Genomic DNA, 24,965 nt, shown 5'->3' on the forward strand with positions numbered 1-24,965 from the left:
TCAAAATATCAATTATTTAACGGGGGATTTCATCGGCAGCTTTATTTAAGAAAAAATAATTAATCGCTGTCCAAACAAACGTGATAAATCCGAAAACAGAATTGCTCTCCCATTTCTTCACGCTGTTTAAATAATTTCCATAATTCCGTTCTTAATGTTATTATAATCGCTATAGAATCGCTTAGCAGGCGGATCTGGTAAATGACGACCTCCGACTGTGTGGATAAATCTGTGAAATTGATCCAATTTAGTTTATTCGAGCCTTAATAGGATTGCATACAATTCAGACTCGCAACCGCTGAAACTAACCGGCGATTCCGATTCTAACCGATTTTGTTCTGAAGAAAACAAATTCACCCTGCTTAAAATAACACACCGTCACGCGTGGCTGTGTTTCTGCTTATAACGAACACCAACATAAAGCCAGCTAAACAATAGCTAACATTTAGCTCAGAACACAAAACTAAAATGCTGAAGAAATTGTAAATTAAACAAATCCCACACATATTTGTTTATTAGCGGCAGCGGTTATTGACATTATAGATAGTTTCCAATATCACCCCAAAACTCACAACAGTAATTTTCAAAAACAAATAATGATTTAACACACACCCATGACTTGTTTCACTTTAATCCTTTTCCTTGGTAAATTTTCGCCCTTCAGAATGGAACGAAGATAGACTCAAAATGCTGAATTTTAACAGTATTTTCAACCCATTTTTTGTTCTCGTTTTTAACTGGATATTTTGCTGTGATTTATACACAACTAAAGATCTATTTTCTTTTTTTGGTCACTTGAAAAATCGCCCTTACAGTTTTCACCCAGTCTGGTGGGTTGGAGACTGCCTCTCTATGTAAACTGTGGCTGAGTCCCACCACATTCCCCCATCAGTGCTGGTATGAAAGGTAACGCTGGCCTTACCCGCTGAGCGCCGCAGACATCTGAACGGAGCCATTTTCTGTCACCTCCATTCGTCGACGTTTGGCTCTTTAAAAAGTTTTTTTTTTCCCCGAGTGCCTTGTTGATGCAGATTTCCTTTTTAAGCCGGGGAAGGATGCAGCTTTGCAAGGTGCAGGCACGGATAAGCGCTCAAACAAACGTGCCAAGCCCTGATAAGGAAGAAGCCACAACCGAGACCCGGCCAATCTTCCCTATTGGCCCTTCCATTGAAACAGTTGAGGAAGCGATTTCATAGGAATAACTTCGCCGCCCAAAGCTTTTCTCTGTCTCTGGTTGAAAAAAAAAACCCTTTGGGTCCATGAGACATTGTTTGGCCTGCGTTTCCATGTTCCAATATTTATAGACTTTTATTGTTTCGTAATCACCATGGAAAGTGAAAAGAGAAAGGCCATTTCTCCACACGAACTTCCCCAGATTTCACATTAATTTCCAAATGCAATTCCCCATCAATTGCAGCGATTTTAATTTCCAAGGAAAAGGGATAATTTCAAATTGTATAATTGACTGAATTTAACACAGAAATAGGGTGAAAACACAAAGCAGACCAGGCAGTGGTCAGATTAACTGGAACTGAGGATAGACACAAGGTGTTGGAGTAAGGACCCTGTCCCACTTAGGAAACCTGTACGGAAACCTTTGGAGACTTTGCGCCCCACACAAGGTTTCCGTGCGGTTCCCGGAGGTTGCAGGTGGTTGCCGGAGGTTGCAGGTAGTGGAAGCAGGTAGGGAGACTGACAAAAACCTCCGGGAACCGCACGGAAACCTTGGGTGTGGCGCTAAGTCTCCAGAGGTTTCCGTTCAGGTTTCCTAAGTGGGACAGGGGCATAACTCAGCAGGTCAGGCAGCATCTCTGGAAAAGACTTTCAGTCTGATGAAGTCCCTCAACCCCAAACATCACCCATTCCATCTCTCCAAAGATGCTGCCTGTCCCGCTGAGTTACTCCAGCATTTTGTGTGTACCTTCGGTATAAACCAGCATCTGCAGTTCCTTCCTACACATCTCTGGAGGACGTGGATAGGCGTTGGTTCAGGTTGGGAAACATATAAGATTGTTAAGGGCTTGGGCATGCTAGAGGCAGGACACATGTTCCCGATGTTGGGGGAGTCCAGAACCAGGGGCCACACAGTTTAAGAATAAGGAGTGAGCCATTTAGAACGGAGGCGAGGAAACACTTTTTCTCACAGAGAGTGGTGAGTCTGTGAAATTCTCTGCCTCAGAGGGCGGTGGAGGCCGGTTCCATGGATGCTTTCAAGAGAGAACTAGATAGGGCTTTTTAAAAATAGCAGAGTCAGGGGATATGGGGAGAAGGCAGGAACGGGGTACTGATTGGGGATGATCAGCCATGATCACATTGAATGGAGGTGCTGGCTTGAAGTGCCAAATGGCCTGCATCTATCTATTGTCTATTGAACCTTCAGACTGATGATGAGAGTAGGTGGGACAAAGCTGAAAGAGAGGGGGTGGGGGTGGGGGGGGGGGGGGGGACAAAGCCAGCCAAGTGATGGTTCGGTGAAAGATTTTATTTCCAGAGAAAAGGCAAAAAATAGATTGGCATCAATTCAAGTTCATTCGTACTAGGCGCAGATTTAGGCCATTCGGCCCATCAAGTCTATTACATCATTTAATCAAGGCTGATCTATCTTTCCCATATCAAGAATCTATCTATCTCTGCCTTAAAAATATCAATGGACAGCCTCCACAGCCTTCTGTGGCAATGAATTCCATAGAATCACCACCCTCTGACTAAAGAAATTCCTCCTCATCTCCTTGCTTAAGAAACGCCCTTTAATTCTGAGCCTATGACCTCTGGTCCTAGACTCTCCCACTAGTGGAAACATCCTCTCCACATCCACTCTATCCAGGTCTTTCACTCTTCGTAAGTTTTAATGACATGACCCCTCATCCTTCTAAACTCCAATGAGCACAAGCCCAGTGCTGTCAAACGCTCATCATATGTTGTACTTTTCTGAAATAAAACAGGTGCTGACATTAATTCTGCTCTTTTTGCCCAGATGGTGCATGACCTCCTGACTGTGAACATACTTTCCTGTTTTATTTTACAAACTTCCAGATTTTTTAGAGACGGAAGTCATAAGGAATAGTAGAATTAGGCCATTCGGCCCATCAAGTCTACTCCGCCATTCAATCATGGCTGATCTCTCTTTCCCTCCTAACCCCATTCTCCTGCCTTCTCCCCATAACCTCTGACACCCGTACTAATCAAGAATCTATCTCTATCTCTATCTTGATGAATTAGAACTCTACAGCACGGAAACAGGCCCCTCGGCCCACCTTGCCCATGCTATCTGAGTTGGCATAATGGGCTAGTCCCATTTGCCTCAGCTTGGCCCAGAGTTCTCCAATTTTGTATACATTTTCATGATTTAGTTTAATTTATTGAACCAAAGGTTTACTGTCTGAGTTCAATTCATGAACACATCCTGCATGAAGAAATGTTGTATCACTCCATTGTTTCGAGCTGTTTACAGTAAGTTAGACAGAAGTTTGTAGTAACAGGGCTTTGAAGGAGTTTAGAATTTGTTCTGAGTCAGTATTTGCCTTAGACATTTTTGAATCAAATATCAGTACGGTCCCTCGGGACACGCTGTTCCTGTCCCTGCTGTTGGTAACTGAGTGTAAATATATACTGCAGCGGGTAGAGCTGCTGACTCAACCTCAGGTGCTGTCTGTGTGGAGTTTGCATGTTCTCCCTGTGCTGCATGGGTTTAGTTTAGTTTAGTTTAGTTTAGTTTAGTTTAGTTTAGTTTAGTTTAGATTAGTTAAGTTTAGGTTGGTTTAGTTTAGTTTAGTTTAGTTTAGTTTAGTTTAGTTTAGTTTAGTTTAGTTTAGTTTACAAAGATACATAGATATATGGAAATAGGTGCAGGAGTAGGCCATTCGGTCCTTCGAGCCAGCGCTGCCATTAAATATGATCATTTCTGATCATCCCCAATCAGTACCCCGTTCGTGCCTTCTCCCCACATCCCTTGATTCCACTAGCTCTAAGAGCTCTATATAACTCTCTTTTGAAAGCATTCAATGAATTCGCCTCCACTGCCCTCTGAGGCAGAGAATTCTACAAATACACAACTCTGTGGGTGAAAAGGTTTTTCCTCATCTCAGTTCTAAATGGCCTACCCCATATTCTTAAACTGTGGCCCCTGGTTCTGGACTCCCCCAACATCGGGAACATGTTTCCTGCATCTAGTGTGTCCAATCCCTTAAAAATTTTACATGTTTCTATAAGATACCCTCTCATCTTTCTAAATTCCAGTGAATACAAGCCGAGTCGCTCCATTCTGTCTTGGTTTGGTTTGGTTTAATTTAGTTTAGTCTACCTTCGTGTAGCCTAGTCTAGTCTAGTCCAGTCCAGTCCAGACCAGTCCAGTCCAGTGCAGACCATTCCAGTCCAGTCCAGTCCAGTCCAGTCTAGTCCAGTCCAGACCAGTCCAGACCAGTCCAATCCAGTCCAGTCCAATCCAGTCTAGTCCAGTCCAGTCCAGTCCAGTCCAGACCAGTCCAGTCCAGTCCAGACCAGTCCAGTCCAGTCCAGTCCAGTCCAGTCCAGTCCAGTCCAGTCCATTCCAGTCCAGTTCCAGTCCAGTCCAGTTCAGTCCAGTCCAGTCCAGTCCAGTCCAGTTTAGTTTAGTTTAGTTTAGTTTAGTTTAGTTTAGTTTAGTTTAGTTCAGTTCAGTCTAGTCTAGTGATACAGCATGGAAACAAGACCTTAGGCCACAGAGTCCATGGCAAATATTGACCATCTACTCACACCAGTTCTATGTTATCCCACCCACCCCCTGCGCACATGGGACAATCTACAGGGGCCATTTAGCCCACTTGTGCTGGAGTAACTCAGTCTGAAGAAGCGTTCTGACCCATAAAGTCACCCATCCTTTTCCTGCAGAGCTGCTGCCTGACCCGCTGAGTTTCTCCGGCACTCAGTGTCCGTCCTCAGCACGTAGATGGCGTATATTACAACTGCAACGCACAGCGGGCAGAAGGAATGGCCGTGGATGGGATGACAATCAAGTGTTGTTGTTGGGTTAGCAGAGTTGTTGATGCCGTACTGGTTCAGAGAGTATCCAGGAATAGTAACGTTTGGAAAATGGTAGGAATACTCAGATAAACTATTCACGGTGAAAATCCCTGCCTCTTCTGGTTAGATACTTATCTGGTTGGCTAATTAGTTGCTTCTTAAGTGTAATTGGTCTGGCAGGTCCACCACCAAATTTCTAGCAACTGATAGTCTGGCACCTCCTTTAGTTTAGTTTTGAGACACAGCATGTAAACAGGCCCTTTGGCCCACCGAGTCCATGCTAGCCAGCGATACCCATTATACCCATTCAGCCTCGACCCGAAACATCACCTATTCCTTCGCTCCACAGATGCTGCCTCACCCGCTGAGTTTCTCCAGCATTTTTGTCTGCCTCCCATTACACTAGTACACACTACACACTAGGGCTTTTTACAATTTTACCATTCCTTTACCGACAGACCAATTTGTCTTTGGAGTGTGGGAGGAAACCGGAGCACCCGGGGAAAACCCATGCTATTACAGGGAGAACGGACAAACTCCGTACAGACAGCACCTGTCGTCAGGATTGAACCTGGGTCTCTGGCGCTGTGAGGCAGCAACTCTACCGCTGTACCACTTAATCTGGATGAAATTATGAGAGCACAGTTGAAATCTCCCTAGAATTCCCCACGAAAATGTGTCGCCCATGCCGGGTGAGGGGGCTGATCTCGACCTCATCGGGACTTCCGCGGCCGATTGGCGGGTCGATTTTGACCCCTTGTGACCGGGGCTCTGGAACTCCCGCACAGCCGGAGGCAGCAGATTCGCTCCCATAACCGAAGAATGGGTCGACTAGGCTTATATTCACTGGAATTTAGAAGAATGAGAGGGGATCATATAGAAACATATAAAATTCTTAAGTGTTTGGACAGGCTAGATGTAGGTAAAAAGGTTCCCGATGTTGGGGGAGTCCAGAACCAGGGGTTACACAGTTTAAGAACAAGGGATCGGCTATTTTGGACTGAGAGGAGGGAAAACATTTTCAGCCAGCGAGTTGTGAATCTGTGGAATTCTCTGCCACAGAAGGCAGTGGAGGCCAATTCACTGGATGTATTCAATTGAGAGTTAAGTATAGTTTTTCGGGCTAATGGTATCAAGGGAAATGGGGAGAAAGCAGGAATGAGGTACTGATTTGGGATGATCAGCCATGATCATATTGAATGGCGGTGCTGGCTCGAAGGGCCGAATGGCCTACTCCTGCACCTATTTTCTGTGTTTTTATGTTTCCGAGGCCGACTTTGCGGCCCCCGGCAGCCTAGGCTGAACGTTCCACTGCCGTCTCGGATGCAGTGACCTTTGATGGCCTGGCCAAACGGATAATCCAGAAAGGCTCTGGAGCCAAGGAGGCCGGATAATCGGTGGTGGATTAGTATCACTGAAGCATTGTGGATTGTGCAGTTGTGTCTTTGGTTGCTCTCGTTGAGTAACCGCATTGAAACTTACCGAATAGTGAAAGGCCTGGATAGAGTGGATGTGGAGAAGGTGTTTCCACTAGTGGGAGAGTCGAGGACCAGAGGTCCCAACCTCAGATTAAATGGCAGTGCCTTTAGAAAGACGAGGAGGAATTTCTTTAGTTAGAGGGTGGTGAATTCTTAGCCACAGAAGGCTGTAGAGGCCAAGTCAATGGATATTTTTAAGGCAGAGATAGATAGATTCTTCATTAGTATGGGTGTCAGGAATTTTGGGAGAAGGCAGGAGAATGGGGTTAGTGGGGAGACATTGATCAGCCATGGCAGACTAGACTTGATGGGCTGAATGGCATAATTCAAATGATAAACTTATGAATTTTGGTTTTGTACTGTTGTGGTTCCCTAGTATAGTGTATATTCATTTATTGTATTATGATTATTATTATATATTTATCTGTGTGTTATTGTATCCTTAGTTTAGTTTTAGTTTAGAGATCCAGGGTGGAAACGGGCCCTTGGCCCACCGAGTCCGCACCGCCCAGCGATCCCCACACACTAACGCCATCCTACACACACTGGGGACAATTTACATTTATACCTAGCCAATTAACCTGCAAACCTGTACATCTTTGGGGTGTGGGAGACAACCCATGGGGTCACGGGGAGAACGTACAAACTCCGTACAGACAGCACCCATAGTCGGGATTGAACCTGGGTCTCTGGCGCTGTGAGGCAGCAATGCTACTGTTGCATGATCGTGCTGCATTGATGGGCCTGTTAAGCTGCAGTAACCATATAACCATATAACAATTACAGCACGGAAACAGGCCATCTCAACCCTTCTAGTCCATGCCAAACACGTATTCTCCCCTAGTCCCATCTACCTGCACTCAGACCATAACCCTCCATTCCTTTCCCGTCCATATAACTATCCAATTTATTTTTAAATGATAAAATCGAACCTGCCTCCACCACCTTCACTGGAAGCTCATTCCACACAGCTACCACTCTCTGAGTAAAGAAGTTCCCCCTCATGTTACCCCTAAACGTCTGTCCCTTAATTCTCAAGTCATGTCCCCTTGTTTGAATCTTCCCTACTCTCAGTGGGAAAAGCTTTTCCACGTCAACTCTGTCTATCCCTCTCATCATTTTAAAAACCTCTATCAAGTCCCCCCTTAACCTTCTGCGCTCCAAAGAATAAAGACCTAACTTGTTCAACCTTTCTCTGTAACTTAGTTGCTGAAACCCAGGCAACATTCTAGTAAATCTCCTCTGTACTCTCTCTATTTTGTTAACATCCTTCCTATAATTAGGCGACCAAAATTGTACACCATACTCCAGAATTGGCCTCACCAATGCCTTGTACAATTTTAACATTACATCCCAACTTCTATACTCAATGCTCTGATTTATAAAGGCCAGCACACCTAAAGCTTTCTTTACCACCCTATCTACATGAGATTCCACCTTCAGGGAACTGTGCACAGTTATTCCTAGATCCCTCTGTTCAACTGCATTTCTCAATTTGTTACCATTTACCATGCACGTCCTATTTTGATTTGTCCTGCCAAGATGTAGCACCTCACACTTATCAGCATTAAACAGTAAGTTGGAATTTAGTTGGTCAATTGCTGGTACAGGTACATATCACAATTAAACATTATTCATTCTTGATTTAATTTTGAGACAAAATTTTTTTAGAGACAGAAATCTGTGGTTAGGAGAAGGCTTCTAAACCTCTTGTTCCAGCACAGGATGGGCCAGCAGAATATGGTAGTCCTCTCTCTCTAACTCCATTTGATGCTAGAACGGTGACAGATGGTTTCAAAATGTAATGTATCTGTAATATTGTAAAAATACTTTCTGTGCGTGGATTTCATTAATCACACTTTTTGTGCCATAATTCTAAGCTGTACATCACTAGTGCGTTCATTATCAATAGGAATAGCAATTATTTTTCCTTAAAGCAAAAAAAAAATCTTAGTTTGGTTTAGTTTAGAGATACAGTGCAGAAACAGGCTCTACGGCTCACTGAGTCTGCTCCGACCAGCGATCTCCGCACACTAACACAATCCTACACACACCAGGGGCAATTTGTTACATTTATACCATGCCAATTAAACTACAAACCTGGGAGAAACACAAAATGCTGGAGTAACTCAGCGGGACGGGCAGCATCTTGGGAGAGAAGGAATGGGTGTCGTTTCGGGTTGAGCCTTCTTCAGATGTCACCCATTCCTCCTCTCCAGAGATGCTGCCTGTCCCGCTGAGTTACTTCTGCATTTGTGTCTACCTTCGGTTTAAACCAGCACCTGCAGTTCCTTCTGACACAACCTACAGACCTGTAGGTCTTTGGAGTGTGGGAGGGAACTGAAGATCTCGGAGAAAACCCACGCAGGTCACGGGGAGAACGTACAAACTCCGTACAGACAGCACCCGTAGTCGGGATCGAACCCGGGTCTCTGGTGCTCCAGGCGCTGTAGGGCAGCAACTCTACCGCTGCGCCTCCGTGCCGCCCATGCACACCGAGCTCTCCTTTGACGTTTTCGCCACCTCCAACAGGATCCCATCACTTGCCACATCTTCCCATCTCCTCCCCTTTTGGCTTTCCGCAGAGACCGCTTCCTCCGTAACTCCCTGGTCAATTCGTCCCTTCCCACCTAAACCGCCCCCTATCCTTGCACTTTCCCTTGCAACTGCAGGAAATGCGACACTTGTCGCTTTACCTCCCCCCTCGACTCCATCCAAGGACCCAAGCCGTCTTTCCAGGTGTGGCAGAGGTTCACCTGCATCTCCTCCAACCTCATCTATTGCATCCGCTGCTCTAGGTGTCAGCTGCTCTACATCGGCGAGACCAAGCGTAGGCTTGGCGATCGCTTCGCCCGACATCTCCGCTCAGTTCGCATGAACCAACCCAATCTCCCGTGGCTCAGCACTTCAACTCCCCCTCCCATTCCGAATCCGACCTTTCCGTCCTGGGCCTCCTCCATGGCCAGAGTGAGTTCCACCGCAAATTGGAGGAGCAGCACCTCATATTTCGCTTGGGTTGTTTACACCCCAGTGGTATGAACATTGACTTCTCCAATTTCAGGTAGTCCCTGCTTTCTCCCTCCCTCCCCTCCCCTTCCCAGCTTTCCCACAGCCCACTGTCTCCGCCTCTTCCTTTCTGTTCCCCACTCCCCCTCCCCCATCCCTACACCAGTCTGAAGAAGGATCTCGACCCGAAACGTCACCTATTCCTTCGCTCCTTAGATGCTGCCTCACCCGCTGAGTTTCTCCAGCATTTTTGTCTACTTTTGAGCTCTCCAAAGTCTCATTTGGAAATGTGTTTTTTTTCTTGTTACCAATAAAAGACAAGTCGGGATTTTTATTCTGCTTTCAGAATGGTCACATACTTTTGCAAACCTGTCCCTGGGCGATTGAACAATGTGTTTCTGTGGGTCAGTGGACCGAGAACTGTGGAAAAGGCAGGAAGTGCGTACGTAATGTGGACTGGACTGATGTGTGAACAGTGTGGGTGATCATTCGAAAAGAACGGCAGATATTCTGACTTGGGGGTTCGGTCGGAGGCTGAGTTTAGAGACACAGCATGGAAACAGGCCCTTCGGCCCTCTGAGTCCTTGCCGACCATCCATCACCCATTCACACCCTACTTCTATGTTATCCCACTTCCTCATCCACTCCCTCGACATCGGGGGCAATTGACAGAGGGCCGATTAACCTACAAACCTGTACGTCTTTGGGATGTGGGAGGAAACCGGAGCACCAGGAGAAAACCCACACAGTTCACGGGGAGAATGTACAACTCCACACACAGGATCAAACCAGGGTCATTGGCGCTGTCAGGCAGCAGCTCTACCCGCTGCACCACCCTAGTGTAGCGTTATTACATCGCACCACATGGAAACAGGCCCTTCAGCCCAACTCCCTACTGACAGAACCCAAGGACAGGATCAGGGTCTCTTGTGCTGTGAGGCTGCGGTTCCACCACTGTGCCACCCTGAAGACAGGTTCGCTGGCATCGCCTGTGCCAACTGCTCAGGTGCCCCATGATCTGCGGAGACCGCAGAGGGCAGGTGTTGCGGATGGCAAAGCACTGAGCCACGCTCCAGTGCTTACTGATCCAACAGTCTCAATGAAAGGCAGCTGTGGACGCTGACAGGAAGGGCAGCTCAGAACCAATTAGGATTGCAGATCGCTGTAATTAGAACCATAGACTCACTCAGCTCGGAAACAGGCCCTTCAGCCCCTCAACCATGCCGACCCATCTAAGCCACCTGCACTTGCCCCATATCCCTTGAAACCTTTCCTGCCCATGTCTCCTCTCCAATTGTCTTTTAAATATTGTTTTATTACCTGCTTGTTCCTTACACCAACCACCCTCTGACTCAAAAGTTGTCCCTTGGGTTTCTATTATATTCTGTCCCTTTCAGCTGAAACCCACGTCCTCTGGGTCTTGATACCCCTACCCTGGGTCATAGAGTCTGTGCATTCAACTTATCTATTCCCCTCATGATTTGATTCATTTCAGTAAGATAGAATAGAATATGTTTATTGTCATTGCACAAAACTGAGCAACGAAATTCCATTTGCTTCTCCTCCGTTAAAAGAAATACAACACGACACCAATGCACATATGTACAGTTAATAGTAGAATATAAATACATTTTTAAAAGAGATTAAAAGAATTTAGCGGTATTCCTCGAAGTTACTTCTTGCTCCCAGTGTTCACTATTGGAGTTAAGCTTTTTTATCGCACAATGGTAGAAACTATTTTTTAGTCTACCAGTGCGAGCCTGCAGAGACCTGAATCGCCTCCCGGAGGGAAGCAGAGTAAAAAGGTGGTTGGTAGGGTGGGATGTGTCCTTCTTGATATTTATGGCCCTGCGCAAGCGTCGGGCCTTGTATATGTCATCCAAGGAGGGCAGGTTAGCGTTTGTAATGCGCTGCGCAGTTTTTATAATTCAAACAGCGCCCTCCTCTCAGCCACAGTACAGCTGGCAAACCACACCAGGATTTCATAGGTGAGGATACTTTCCACGGCGCATCGATAGAAGGACAACAGCAGCGGCTGTGAGACGTTTGCTCTCCATAGAGACCTTAGGAAATACAGCCGTTGATGAGACCTCTTCACGAGAGTGACGGTGTTCATTTGCCATTTGAGGTCCTGGGAGATGTTTATTCCCAGGAACTTAAAGTCGTTGACTCTCTCCACCATGTCTTCTTTGATGTATAAGGGAGCAGGTTCCTCTCTCCTCTTCCTCCGGAAGTCAATGACAAGTTCTTTTGTCTTTGATGGGTTTAGTACCAGGTTGTTTTTGGTACACCAGACGGCCAGTTTTTGGACTTCATCCCTGTAGACAGACTCGTCATCGTTGTTTATCAGTCCCACCACAGTCGTGTCGTCCGCAAACTTGATGATCCTGTTTGTACTGTGTGTTGGTATACAGTCGTAAGTGTATATTGTATACAAGATTGGACTCAGCACACATCCTTGTGGCACACCTGTGCTAAGCGTCAGGACTGGGGAGTAATTGGTCCCTCAGCCTCCCGCACTCCAAGCAATAAAGTCCAAACCTGCCCTGTCACCCAGGATGTCAAGTCCTGGCAATGTCCTTGTAAATCTTCTCCACACCATTCCAACTGAGCAACATCTTTGCTGTAGCAAGGCGACCAAAACTGAACTTGATACTCCACATGTAGTCTCACCACTACAGGGTGAGACCACACCTGGAGTATTGCGTACAGTTTTGGTCTCCAAATCTGAGGAAGGACATTATTGCCATAGAGGGAGTGCAGAGACGGTTCACCAGACTGATTCCTGGGATGTCAGGACTGTCTTATGAAGAAAGACTGGATAGACTTGGTTATATACTCTCTAGAATTTAGGAGATTGAGAGGGGATCTTATAGAAACTTACAAAATTCTTAAGGGGTTGGACAGGCTAGATGCAGGAAGATTGTTCCCGATGTTAGGGAAGTCCAGGACAAGGGGTCACAGCTTAAGGATAAGGGGGAAATCCTTTTAAAACCGAGATGAGAAGAACTTTTTTCACACAGAGAGTGGTGAATCTCTGGAACTCTCTGCCACAGAGGGTAGTTGAGGCCAGTTCATTGGCTATATTTAAGAGGGAGTTAGATGTGGCCCTTGTGGCTAAGGGGATCAGGGGGTATGGAGAGAAGGCAGGTACGGGATACTGAGTTGGATGATCAGCCATGATCACATTGAATGGCGGTGCAGGCTATACGGGTCCTGTCTGTACAGAGTTTGTACGTTCTCCCCGTGACCTGTGTGGGTTTTCTCTGGGGGCTCCAGTTTCCTCTCAGACTCCAAAGAGGTTCAGGTTTGCAGGTTAATTGGTTTGGTATTATTGTAAATTGTCCCGAGTGTGTGCAGAATAGTGTTATGCCCTGTCCCACTTAGGAAACCTGAACGGAAACCTCTGGAGACTTTGCGCCCCACCCAAGGTGTCCATGCGGTTCCCGGAGGTTCCCAGAGGTTGCAGGTGGTTGCCGGAGGTTGCAGGTAGTGGAAGGTAAGACCTTCAACTACCTGCAACCTCCGGCAACCACCTCCAACTAGCATCGCAACCGGCTTCAACTAAAAAATTACCGAATTTTAAAACGGCAACCTATTTTTAGTCACGGCCGGTATTTAATTTTTTGAAATAATCGCTGGAACATAGAAGAAGCGGAAACCACTTTCGACCATTAGGGAGACGGACAAAAACCTCCGGGAACCTCACGGAACAGGGGCATTAGTGTGTGCGGGGATCGCTGGTTGGCACCGACTCTGTGGGCCGGAGGGTCAGTTTCCGCGCTGTATCTCTAAACTAAACTAAACTGTAACATAATGTCTCACCTTCTATACTCAATACTCTGAATGATGAAGGCCAATGTACCAAAAGCCTTCCTTACCACCCTTTTAGTTTAGGTTAGTTTAGTTTAGAGATATAGCACGGAAACAGGCCCTTCGGCCCACCTGGACCGTGCCGACCAGCGATCCCCGCACACCAACAATGTCCTACACCCACTAGGGACAATTTTTACATTTACCAAGCCAATTAACACCTACAAACCTGTATGTCTTTGGAGTGTGGGAGGAAACCGAAGATCTCAGAGAAAACTCACGCAGGTCACGGGGAGAACGTACAGACTATGATGCCATTTTCATGGACTCCTAGATCCCTCTGCTCTACAACACTGCAGGGCCCAGCCATTCACTGTGAAGGTCTTCCCTGGTTTGACTACCCTATATACCATACCTTGCACTTATCTGCATGAAACTCCCTCAGCTGCTCAGCCCAGCTGATCAAAGTAGGGTGCGGGAGGGCAGAGAACTCATGGTCACAGTGAGAGTGGGCAAAGTCTCTTCACATGTTGCGGCATGGTGGCGCAGCGGTAGAGTTGCTGCCTTACAGCGCTTGCAGCACCGGAGACTCGGGTTCGATCCCGACTACGGGCGCTGTCTGTACGGAGTTTGCACGTTCTCCCCGTGACCTGCGTGGGTTTTCTCCGAGATCTTCGGTTTCCTCCCACACTCCAAAGACATACAAATTTGCAGGTTAATTGGCTTGGAGTTGTATACTTGCCCCAGTGGCATGAATATTGACTTCTCTAACTACAAGTAATCCTTGCTTTCCCTCTCTCTCCATCCCTCCCCCACTATAGTTCTCCGACTAGTTTCACTGCCCTTCTGATTAATTTTAATGCCTCCTTGTCACCTTCCCCTCAGCGCAACAATGAACCATCCGACATTTCTTTGATCGATGTCTGTTTTGTTCTGCCGTTTTCACGCCTTACCCTTCCATATCTCTGTGCCCCCCTCTCCCCTGATGCTCAGTCTGAAGAAGGGTCTCGACCAGAAACGTCGCCCATTCCTTCTCTCCAGAGATGCTGCCTGTCTCGTTGAGTTACTCCAGCATTTTGTGTCTATCTTCGGTGTAAACCAGCACCTGCACTTCCTTCCTCCACATTCAGTCTATCCCAGTGTCTCTCTCAGCCTCTGTCGGGGAACGAAGGACGGAGAGTGGACACGGGAAGAAAGGAACACGTGTTTTCAGCACAAAGTGGGCCCCACGCCACAAGAGAGCTGAGAATGGCAAATCCCACTTCCCTTTTTGCTGCTCCATGCACCACTGAAGTATTTTCCACAGGCTAGTTGGAGGCGGCATGGTCAGGCACAGGTCAATACTGAAGATAGCCACAAAAAACTGGAGTAACTCAGCAGGACAGGCAGCATCTCTGGAGAAAAAGTATAGGTGACGTTTCGGGTCTTGACCCTTCTTCAGGGGAACGGGAAACGAGAGATAAGTAAGTAAGTACGTTTATTGGCCAAGTATTCACATACAAGGAATTTGCCTTGGCGCTCCGCCCACAAGTAACAACATGACATACAGTGACAGTTACGAATGACTCAGAAAACACTAAACATTAATAATAATAAAACGTTAATGATAAGACACCATTGATCAAGGATGTGAACCAACAAAATACCAGATCAAAGGGAGGCTACAGATTTTTGGCTGTTGAGTAGAGCAACTACTCGTGGATAAAAACTGGTTTTATGTCTGGCTGTGGCAGCTTTGACAGTCCGGAGTCCCCTTCCAGAGGGAAGTGATTCAAAGAGTTTGAATCAGAATCGAGCCATTGAATATGATCATGGCTGATCATCCAAAATCAGTACCCCGTTCCTGCTTTCTCCCCATAATACCTTGATTCCATTAGCTGTAAGAGCTAAATCTAACTATAATAGGATGGTTCAGTTGCCTGATAACAGCTGGGAAGAAACTGTCCCTGAATCTGGAGGTGTGCGTTTACACACTTCTGTACCTCTTGCTTGATGGGAGAGAGGGGAGAAGAGGGAGTGGCCGGGGTGAGACTGGTCCTTGATGATGCTGCTGGCCTTGCCGAGGCAGCGTGAGGTGTAGATGGAGTCAATGGAAGGGAGGTTAGTTTGTAGAAATCACAGACTGCTCCCAATTAATAATACAGATCTTTGCACACCAGCTGCATGGATATATTTAGCAAACATGACATAAGATTTTAAACCGTGCTGTAAAATAACCCAAGTATTCATAGAAGAATGACTTCATCAACACAAGGGAACATTTGAGTTTGTGAATTACTCCAAAGCTGCATGGAAAGTAGGAAGGAGGAAGTTTACATGCAGGAAGTTGGCCGCTCTTCAGCTTGCAATTTATCACTTAGTTGCCCTAAGTCCCACCATCTAGCATATGATGAGCGTTTGACAGCACTGGGCCTGTACTCGCTGAAGTTTAGAAGGATGAGGGGTCACCTCATTGAAACGTACAGAATAGTGAAAGTCTTGGATAGAGTGAATGTGGAGAGGATGTTTCCACTAGTGGGAGAGTCTTGGAATAGAGGCCACAGCCTCAGAATTAAAGGACATAACTTTAGAAAGGAGATGAGGAGGAATTTCTTTAGTCCGAGGGTGGTGAATCTGTGGAATTCTTTGCCACAGAAGGCTGTGGAGGCCAAGTCAATGGATATTTTTAATGCTGAGATAGACAGAATCTTGCTTAGTACGGGTGTCAGGGGTTATGGGGAGAAGGCAGGAAAATGGGGTTAGGAGGGAGGGATAGATCAGCCATGATTGAATGGTGGAGTAGGCTTGATGGGCCGAATGGCCTAATTCTGCTCCTATCACACGACCTTATGTCCTTAGGACCCTAGAGATATCCCTGTGCCCACACCTATTCACCTTACCCTTCTTATGACACTCCTTGATGTTTAGTTTAGAGATACGGAGTGGAAACAGGCCCTTCGGCCCACTGTGTCCGTGCTGACCAGCCATCACCCGTGCACTAATTCTACACCACACACTAAATGCAATTTACAGAAGCCAATTAACCTGCATGCCCGCACGTCTTTGGAATGTGTGGGGAAGCCAGAGCACCCGGAGAAACCCCAGGCTGGTCATGGGGAGAACGTGCACACAGACAGCACGTAGTCAGTATCAAACCTGGGTCTCTGGCGTTGTGAGGCAGCAACTCTACCGCTGTGCCACCGTGCCGACCAAAGTGCAGAAGAAATGCAGGGAATTCTCCTCAGCCTCCACACCTCGACTCTGGAACAAATTCTCAACTCATGTTCAGATTGGTATTTGACGAACTACATTCCACAAATGCCATCTTTCCTGCACTGTAACACTTTAGAAAGCATCTAATCCAATTTAGTCTGAAGAAACGCCCTGACCTGAAATGCCACATATCCGCGTTCTCCAGAGATGCTGCCTGACCTGCTGAGTTACCCCAGCATTTTGCGGTTTTTTTTTTGTAAACCAGCATCTGCAGTTCCTGAATATAGACATAAAAAGCTGGAGTAACTCAGCGGGACAGGCAGCATCTCCTTAAGGGCCGGTCCCACCAGCATGCGACTCCATGCGACAAGCACGATCTAACGTGGTCGCTTGGGCCGTACGGCCTCGCGGGGCCGGTCCCACTTCGATCGCCGGAGCCGTATGGAGTAGTGCGGAGCTGGTCCCGACATCGCGCGGGGCTCCGAAAAACTGACCGTATTAAAAAATTCCGTGCGGCAACAGCCTGCCGGCCCGCAGCTGCCTCGCCGCCATACGCACCGCCTCGACGGGCGTGCCCAGTGTCTCGACGCCGTACGCACCGCCTCGACGGGCGTGCCCAGTGTCTCGACGCCGTACGCAGCGTCTTGACGGCGTACGTCACGCGCAAACTTCCCGCGGACTTTGCCCGAACTTCACGTCACTCACTCGACCGCCGCTTCCGGTTTGGTCGCGCTTGCCGTATGCAGGTCGCATGCTCGTGGGACAGGCCGCTTCAGACTGATGTTGGGTCTCGAACCGAAACGTTACCCATTTCTTCTCTCCAGAGATGGTGCCTGGCCGGCTGAGTTATTGGGATCTGGCATCTGCAGTTCTTTGTGCCTAACTTCGATTTAAACCAGCATCTGCACTTCTTTCCTGCACATTTTATACGCAGTTCGGGTTCTAATCTATAATTCAATTTAAAATGCAATATTAAAATATTGCAATAATTTGCCCCAAACACACATAATTCTGAGTTGGTATTGAACCAGCCTCCTCCCGCACATGATGCCTTGCGAGTAACACCAGTGATATGTAATTGCACTACCAGACAACTAGAAGAGTTATACCTCACCATATCATAGCAACAAAACATTTATTGTGTTTTAGACAATTAAACCTACCAGTGAAGCTACTGAATCTTTCAATAGCCTCTGTAACTTCCTCTTTCGTTTTGATACTACATGGCTTAGAATACTATAGTCATACAGCATGTAAACAGTCCCTTCGGCCCTTCTCATCCATGCTCAACAAGACGCTAGTCCCATTTGCTGGAATTTATCCATATCTTTCCCATCCACGTATTTGACCAAATGTCTTAAATATTTAAGAAAGAACTGCAGATGCTGGAAAAATCGAAGGGAGACAAAAATGCTGGAGGAACTCAGCGGGTGAGGCAGCATCTGTGGAGAGAAGAAATAGGCGACGTTTCGAGTCAAGACCCTTCTTCAGACTGTTTTGGTGCTAAATAGTCGTGTGGATGATAGTATGGGATAACAAAGAGCTAATGTGAATGGCAACAATGCTAATAGATGTTCCTTGCTCTACATTAGATGAAGTTGAAGTGGAAGATAGACACAAATGCTGGAGTAACTCAGCTGGGCAGGCAGCATCTCTGGAGAGAAGGAATGGGTTCAAATGGACTTGGTTTTAAATGGAAGACCAGTGCAGAGCGCTGATTTTGTTTCAATCATATATAACCATATAATATAACAATTACAGCACGGAAACAGGCCATCTCGACCCTTCTAGTCCGTGCCGAACACATAATCTCCCCTAGTCCCATATACCTGCGCTCAGACCATAACCCTCCATTCCCTTCCCATCCATATAACTATCCAATTTATTTTTAAATGATAAAAACGAACCTGCCTCCACCACCTTCACTGGAAGCTCATTCCACACAGCTACCACTCTCTGAGTAAAGAAGTTCCCCCTCATGTTACCCCTAAACTTCAGTCCCTTAATTCTCATGTCATGTCCCCTTGTTTGAATCTTCCCTACTCTCAGTGGGAAAAGCTTTTCCACGTCAACTCTGTCTATCCCTCTCATCATTTTAAAAACCTCTATCAAGTCCCCCCTTAACCTTCTGCGCTCCAAAGAATAAAGACCTAACTTGTTCAACCTTTCTCTGTAACTTAGTTGCTGAAACCCAGGCAACATTCTAGTAAATTAGCAACATTACCAGGAGCTTTGTTGAGACATCATGGTACAATGATGGCACGATGACGCAGTGGTAGAGGTGACTGCCTCACAGTGCCAGAGACCCAGGTTCTGATCCCGACTACGGGTGCTGTCTCTATGGAGTTTGCACGTTCTCCCCATGACCTGCGCAGGTTTTCTCCGAGATCTTTAGTTTCCTCCCACACTCCAATGACGTGCAGGTTTGTAGATTTATTGGCCTGATATAAATGTAAATTGTCCCTTGTGTGTGTGTAGGGTAGTGTTACTGTGTGGTGATTGCTGGTCAGTGCGGACTCGGTGGGCCGAAGAGCCTGTTTCCGCGCTGTATCTCTAATCTAAACTAAGCTAAAGATTCCGTTGGTTTCAGCTGCAGTGAGCGATTGCTCATCCATGAAATGATACATGCAAATACTGACCAAGCGAAGAGAGAACTCATGCACAGCAGTGGCGCTGACTCATCTGGGAGGAATATTTTAAGTGATCAACATCCCTTCGAAGGCTTCGGAAGTTTGTCATGTCCCCAACAACTCTCATCAACTCCTACAGATGCACCGTTGAACGCATTTTATCCGGATGCATCCCAGCACGTTTGGGAACAGCTCCACCCAAGACCACAAGAAATTGCAGAGAATTGTGGACGCAGCCCAGACCATCACACACAAACCAACCTCCCTTCCATTGACTCCATCTACACCTCACGCTGCCTCGGCAAGGCCAGCAGCATCATCAAGGACCAGTTGCACCCCTGCCACTCCCTCTTCTCCCCTCTCTCATCAGGCAAGAGGTACAGAAGTGTGAAAACACACAGCTCTTCACTTCACGACTCTCAACATGCCCCAATTTCTGACACACTTTGAGCTTGCTTTTTGACTGTATTTCTTGCTAAGTTTACGTGGACAATCTGTGTTCAGTAATTGAGTTTCTCTCTGCTTTCCCCAACTATTAAGATTGTGTTGACTCATTCGCTAGGAGTATCAGATCAGTATCAGCGGACAGTAACAATATCGATAATATTTTTCCAAACCTTACTTCCAGGTAGAACAGCTTTGGTACTGAACTGTGTGTTACTCATGTGAGATGATCAACCATAACTATCACACACAAAGTGAACCCACTTAATGCTGAAGAGACTTGATGGGCCGAATGGCCTAATTCTGCTGCTATCACTTATGAACTTATGAGCTAATGAACTGAAAGCTGTGTGCAGTTTTGGTCTACTAATTTGAGGAAGGATATTCATGCTATTGAGGGAGTGCAGAGTAGGTTCATTCACCAGGTTAATTCCCGGGATGGCGGGACTGACATGATGAGAGAATGGATCAACTAGACTTATAATCACTGGAATTTAGAAGGATGAGAGGGTATCTTATAGAAAGATATACATTTAATGGGATTGGACAGGCTAGATGCAGGAAAAAATTTCCCGATGTTGGGGGAGTCCAGAACCAGGGGTCACGGTTTAAGAATAAGGGGTTAGGACTGAGATGAGTAAAAACCTTTTCACCCAGAGAGTTGTGAATCTGTGGAATTCTCTGCCACAGGAGGCAGTGGAGGCCAATTCACTGGATGTTTTCAAGAGAGAGTTAGATTTAGCTCTTGGGACTAATGGGAATCAAGAGCTATGGGGAGAAAGCAGGAATGGGATACTGACTTTGGATGATCAGCCATGATCATATTGAATGGCGGTGCTGGCTAGAAGGGCCGAATGGCCTACTGCTGCACCTATTGTCTATGTTTCTATGTACCATTGGCTTAACTGCTTGTGGCAATTAAGTATTTGTATAAAAAATGTATTTAATATGGCTGCTGACAGTATTTGCATTCATTGTAATTGTTAGTACGTAGACAATAATCCAGGCAGTGAACACTGCAGAATAACACAACAAAATAGGCTATTGGTGTAAATATATGAATAAAAAGTTTTAATTTATACATGTGTAGGATGGAACTGCAGATAATGGTTTGCACTGAAGATGTAACAAGCTGGAGTAACTCAGCGGGACAGGCAGCATCTCTGGAGGAAAGGAATAGTTGACCATTCAGTTCGAGACCCTCCTTCAGACTTGTAGAACTCTCATCAGACAAAGGAGGGGAACCTTTTTCAAAGTAGGCATAACTTGAGGAGATTTCGCAGTGAAACTGCTAACATTTGTAGGAGGGAGCTGCAGACGCTGATTTACACCCAAAAATAAACACAAAATGCTGGAGTAACTCAGCGGGACAGGCAGCAGCTCTGGATAGAAGGAATGGGTGACGTTTCGGGTTGAGAGCCTTCTTCGATCAATTTAGATAGTCCCTTTCATGATTGGAGCGCTATTTGGTTTCTGCAGCATCTTCGGCACTGGACAGGTAACGTTTCGAAAGATACGGCGCGGTGGCGCAGCGGTGAAGTTGCTGCCTTACAGCAAATGCAGCGCTGGAGACCCCGGTTCGATCCCGACTACGGGTGCTGTCTGTACGGAGTTTGCACATTCTCCCCGTGACCTGCGTGGGCTTTCTCCGAAATCTTCGGTTTCCTCCCACACTCCAAAGACGTACAGGTTTGTAGGTTAATTGGCTTGGTAAATGTAAAAAACAATGTCCCTAGTCAAGTCAAGTCAAGTCAAGTTAAGTTTATTTGTCACATACACATACGAGATGTGCAGTGAAATGAAAGTGGCAATGCTCGCGGACTTTTGTGCAAAAGACAAACAACAAAACAACCAAACAAATTATAAACACAACCATAACACACATATTCATTTACATAATAAATAATAGAAGGAAAAACGTTCTGTAGAGTTAGTCCCTGGTGAGAAAGGCGTTTACAGTCCGAATTGCCTCTGGGAAGAAACTCCTTCTCAACCTCTCCGTTCTCACTGCATGGCAACGGAGGCGTTTGCCTGACCGTAGCGGCTGGAACAGTCCGTTGCAGGGGTGGAAGGGGTCTCTCATGATTTTGTTTGCTCTGGAGTTGCACCTCCTGTTGTATAGTTCCTGCAGGGGGGTGAGTGAAGTTCCCATAGTGCGTTCGGCCGAACGCACTACTCTCTGCAGAGCCTTCTTGTCCTTGGCAGAGCAATTCCCAAACCAGATGGTAATGTTCCCGGACAAGATGCTTTCCACCGCCGCTGCGTAGAAGCACTGTAGTGCATAGTGGGTAATAGGATAGTGTTAATGTGTGGGGATCGCTGGTCGGCACGGACCCGGTAGTCCGAAAGGGCCTGTTTCCGCGCTGTGTCTCTAAACTAAACTAAAAACTAAACTAAATATGGGCCAAACGTGGGCAGGTGGGACTAGTGTGGATGGGGCAGCTTAGGGTGGCATTGTCAAGTTGGGCTGAATATCGTGTTTCCACACTGTATGACTCTATGAATGTTGAAATTGATTCAGTGTATTCCCGGCACACAGCAAAAGCTTTTCACTGTACCTCGGTACACGTGACAATAAACTAAACTCAAACTGGATCTCACAGAGCAAGGTCTCACAGGAACAACAATATAAACATGATGTGTGATAGATGGGGGTTTAACAGTGGCCAGCACACCAGGAACGACTCCACTTCTCTTCTCTATGGTGCAGTGGGAAACTTATCCTTGCACCTTTGCATAGTGGCGCAACGGTATAGTTGTTGCCAAAAGGGCCTGTCCCATTTGGCCATCGTTTGCGCCTCATTTATGCGTCATATGTAAAATAGGTCGACATGTCGTTACACGCGACATCGCGCGCAAATATAACCATATAACCATATAACAATTACAGCACGGAAACAGGCCATCAAGGCCCTACAAGTCCATGCCAACACTTATTTTCCCCTAGTCCCATCTACCTGCACTCAGATCACAACCCTCCATTCCTTTCCCATCCATATACCTATCCAATTTATTTTTAAATGATAAAATCGCGCCTGCCTCCACCACTTTTGAACGTTTGAAAGGTTCTCTCCATGGACCACCCTGCTGTTGCCAAGATGTGTCTCCAATATACTCTCTAGAATTTAGGAGATTGAGAGGGGATCTTATAGAAACTTACAAAATTCTTAAGGGATTGGACAGGCTAGATGCAGGAAGATTGTTCCCGATGTTAGGGAAGTCCAGGACAAGGGGTCACAGCTTAAGGATAAGGGGGAAATCCTTTAAAACCGAGATGAGAAGAACTTTTTTCACACAGAGAGTGGTGAATCTCTGGAACTCTCTGCCGCAGAGGGTAGTTGAGGCCACAGTTCATTGGCTATATTTAAGAGGGAGTTAGATGTGGCCCTTGTGGCTAAGGGGATCAGGGGGTATGGAGAGAAGGCAGGTACGGGATACTGAGTTGGATGATCAGCCATGATCATATTGAATGGCAGTGCAGGCTCGAAGTGCCGAATGGCCTTCTCCTGCACCTAATTTCTATGTTTCTATGTTTCTATGTGGTCTAATGGCACGTCCACTCTTTTAGCCGCCGACGTGGATGCTGCCCTGGTGGAGTGAGATGTGTAAATGTCAGTATCCACTTCAGCAGCTCCCCGTGCCTGTTTGAGCCATCTAGAGATGGTTTGGCTCGACACCCGACCATGTGGTTGTTTGTGGCTGACCCATAAAGCTTTTTCTCTCCCTCGGGAATCTTTAGTTGTGTCGATGTATAACAGCAAATGAGTCATGACACGTAAACGGGGGTCAGGTGGGTACGCCCGGAATTCCACAACAAGACCTGAAGTTCCTGGTCTGCTCTGTTTTACCAGCTCCTGAACGGTGAATGTTATTTGGTCTGGTGTTATGACCATGTTGTCCAGTCTGAGTAAGTGAAGGGACTGGACCCTTTGTGCTGAGTCTAGCACCATCAACATGACCGTTTTCAGGGTTAGCTGTTCCAGAGTGAAGGATCAGGCTGGTGACCATACCCTTAGGTATGTCAGGACAACACTGACATCCCAGATCTTGGTATACCTGGGTCTTGGGGGGTTTGAATTGAAGATCCCTCTTATTAAGTTGATCACCAGCGGATGAGACCCTATGGCCTGTTGTCCTGGTGCCTGTCTTAAATAGGCTGACAGTGCACTTCTAGCACAATTGATAGCGCTATAGCTCAGACCATCATCATGGTGAAGGCTGGCCAGGAACTCCAGTACATGTGTTATGGTGGTTGATGAGTAGGTTGTCCCTGTTCTCAAGCAGTATGTTCCCATTTTCTTATGCTCGAGAGGTATTGTTTCTTGGTGTAAAGTCGGTGAGACGCTGTCATCATGTCCATGGTCCTGTTTGACAATCCCAGGTCCAGCAAAGGTCTTTTTAGAATCTGCAACCCAGTAAGTTAATTCTGTCATGGCATGGGTGACTTTCGCCTGACACAGGGTGAATCAGTAGATCTGGTCTACTGGGAATGGTCATTGGTGTTTCAATGACCCTGTCAAGGACCACTGGGAACCATGGCTGTGTAGACCAGTCGGGTACTACCAAGATGCCTGAAGCAGAGTCCATCTGTATTTTGCGTAGTACCCGACTGATGAGGCAGAAGGGGGGGAAAGGCATAGAAAAAATAGTTCCCCCAGTTCCAGCGTGAATGCATCCATCGCCGCTGCCTCCGGGTCTGGTTCCCAAGTGACATACATTGGTACCTGGTGATTCAGTCGGAATGCAAAGAGATCGATATCTGGTGTGCCATATTGCTTTGTAATTTCAGCAAATACTTTGGGGTTTAACATCCATATACCTATTATACAATACAATACAATACAATACAATTTATTTGTCACTTGAACCTCATAGATGCTCAAGTGAAATGTTGCTTCTGCAGTCATACATACAAGAAAAAAAAGACCCAAGACACAACACAATTTACACAGACATCCATCACAGCGCATCTCCTCCTCGCTGTGATGGAAGGCAAAAAAAACGTATCTCTCCCCTGCACTTCCCTCTCCCCCTGATGTCAGAGTCAAAGTTATATATTATTATGCACCTATTATTTTCCCCCAGAGGCTGCCTGACTGGATAAGTTACTCCAGCACTTTGTGTCCATATTCAGTATAAACCAGCATCTGCAGTTCTAAACTACACATATTAATAAAACATGTTGAAATATGGGAAATTGTGTAAAACCCTCAAAAATAAATAAAATAAGTAAAGTTATTTTAACGGCTTTCCTACAAGTTCAGTGACCCCCCATTCTAAGCAGAACAGGAAGTGCTTATGAATGTATTGTTTCCATTGTAGTTAAATAACTCTAGTTAGTACATTAAATAATGGCCACGGTGGCGCAGCAGTAGAGTAGCGCCATTCAGTGATTGCACCGCCG

General features: G+C 46.4%; 1 protein-coding gene across 1 annotated transcript in view; it reads right to left on the reverse strand.

Annotated features, from left to right (window-relative positions):
• LOC129714463 (protein lyl-1-like) overlaps positions 1–1,116 on the reverse strand; it is a 28,619-nt gene extending 27,503 nt beyond the window's left edge. The window contains exon 1 of the mRNA XM_055664068.1: positions 923–1,116. The gene's annotated coding sequence lies outside the window, so the exon portion shown is untranslated. The remainder of the gene's footprint in view (positions 1–922) is intronic.
• Positions 1,117–24,965: the final 23,849 nt, after the last annotated feature.

Source organism: Leucoraja erinacea, chromosome 39 (genome assembly GCF_028641065.1).
Source record: "Leucoraja erinacea ecotype New England chromosome 39, Leri_hhj_1, whole genome shotgun sequence".
NCBI lineage: Eukaryota > Metazoa > Chordata > Chondrichthyes > Rajiformes > Rajidae > Leucoraja > Leucoraja erinaceus.